The sequence below is a fragment of the Psammomys obesus genome, unplaced genomic scaffold (assembly GCF_907164565.1).
Source record: "Psammomys obesus unplaced genomic scaffold, mPsaObe1.curated_primary_1811, whole genome shotgun sequence".
Classification (NCBI taxonomy): Eukaryota; Metazoa; Chordata; class Mammalia; order Rodentia; family Muridae; genus Psammomys; species Psammomys obesus.
Window position 1 is genome coordinate 582,749 of NW_026596415.1, and position 2,201 is coordinate 584,949.

A 2,201-nucleotide genomic window follows, 5' to 3' on the forward strand; every position below is an offset into this window, starting at 1 on the left:
CTATACCCAGAAGACAACCAAAGGGAAATTAAAACCTCAAGCTTGTGACTGAATAATAAGCAGTCAGTGCTCCATCAGCTTATCAGAACTCTACTGATCAATGTCAAAACTCTGAACTTCTGAAATCTTAACTAAACATAACTAAAGCAATAGTATAGAGGGAGGAGAGAAATCTAGTTTCTCTTGAAACATTTTTCATTTTCAATATGCCTTAAATTACTTTCTTATAGCATAAGAAAGTATACATAAATATATACATATTTATATATAAATATATACATAAATATAAGTATACATAATTTTTATGCATACTTGTATGCATAATTATGTATACATACATAATTATGTATGTATACATAAATATATACATCTTATATACAGAAATTCTTGCATTTATGTATCTTAGAACACCTTCTCAGACCCTCCAATCTTGCTTGGATTTACCAACTTTGAAACATCCTCATAACGTAAACTTTCAAATCATCAGACCTTACATAAACTTTACATCTTTCTATCCAGTTATTCACCATAAGACACAGGCAGTTAACATGAAGCCTATGGATATAATTGTCTGCTCTTTAGCTGCAAAGCTACCGTTAGCTTAGCTTCACTATCAAAGTAATCAGAGACCTGAGAAGGAAAAATTGTAACCTAGATCAATCTATGTATCAATAAAAATTGACAGAGATGACTAGTTATTTTACCACCTAGACAGTTGTCCTTAGCTCCTATAGTTTCATGGCATCATGAGGAGAGGTATTCTGGCATTCAGACACAGAAGAGGAGAAACTGTTTCTATGGAAAAAGAACATGAGAAATTCACCATCAGCAACATGAGACAATAACTCTCTAGGTGTCCAGTTTTGTCTACAGTTTAGGTTGGACCCCAGCAACGGGCCAGTTGGGGCAGTCTTGCCCAGTGGTCAGCATACCACAATCCAGAGTTGAAGTCATCTGTCATTTTGCCCAAATCTTCTCAGAGACCATGGCGAGCTAAGATTTGGGACTCTCTGTCTGTTGCAAATAATAATCAAACCTACGTACATTAAATGCCATATTCAGCATATCTCTGACAAGCTTGAGAGCCAGCATATCTGAGTTAATTTTTGTCTGTCTTTAGTTATCTGCTCTAAAATGCATCCTGTAAAACAGAATGTTATAATCTATAATTATGACATCATCTGTAGATAAGTGTTTTAGGACCATATTTATTCCAAGTAGATCTACAAAGGCAAACTTTGTAGTTATGCAACCTAGGCTTAACCTTGAAAACATAAACAAGAGAGTAGGTAAAGCTCAGTCTTGTAACCAAGTGCATCAGTTATTAGAGTAACTTTAAATACATTTCTGAACTAAAATCAAAGTACAACTTTCAATCATAAATACAGTTATAGAAGGACTGGCAAATCTTGCTGATCTTAGCATATTGTGTTATTATGACTGAACAGCAAAAGCTTAAAGGACAGAAGTTGCACTTGGCAATAAACAAGATACTGAACACAGTTGGCAGCCCTCAACAAAGATAGCGGTGGACCATGATTCTCCCACAACCAAGATGGCTGCCAGTCATGTGACTGTGCTTAGGTGAGATGGCAGTGAAACCATGACTCCACTCTCTTTATCCCTCGACCAACATGGCAGCCAGCCACGTGTTGTTAAGGCCGTAGCAAGCAATTTAAAACATCGCTATTAGATGTCACTGCTGGTGCTGCTACCTCCTGTGGTATAGCACTGTGGAGCATAAACAATTTCCCATAACCAAGTTCTAACATATTAAACAATCGAATATCTCTAAAATTAATATATCCCAATTTGAAGTATTTTTAGAATCACCCATTTCCAGACTCACCAATACAGTTGCTTGTTAATCTGAGTCAACTTGTATAATTCAAAAATTTTACCATCATATACACCGTATAACAATATAACCGAGACCTTTTATATAAAAAAAAAAATCATACCAGTTTAAAAATGAGACTTTTTTTAAAGTCTAAATAGAGATAAACAGAATTCATTACAACCAGAGTTGTTGCCCTATGCCACGTGGCAATTTTAGCATGGTGGAGTCACATCACATGGCAGGCTGCAGACCATGTAGTCCACATGGTTGCTATTTAAAAACAACTCCGTTTCTATAGATGTCACAAACACCTGTCCATATATATATATATATATATATATATATATATATATATATATAT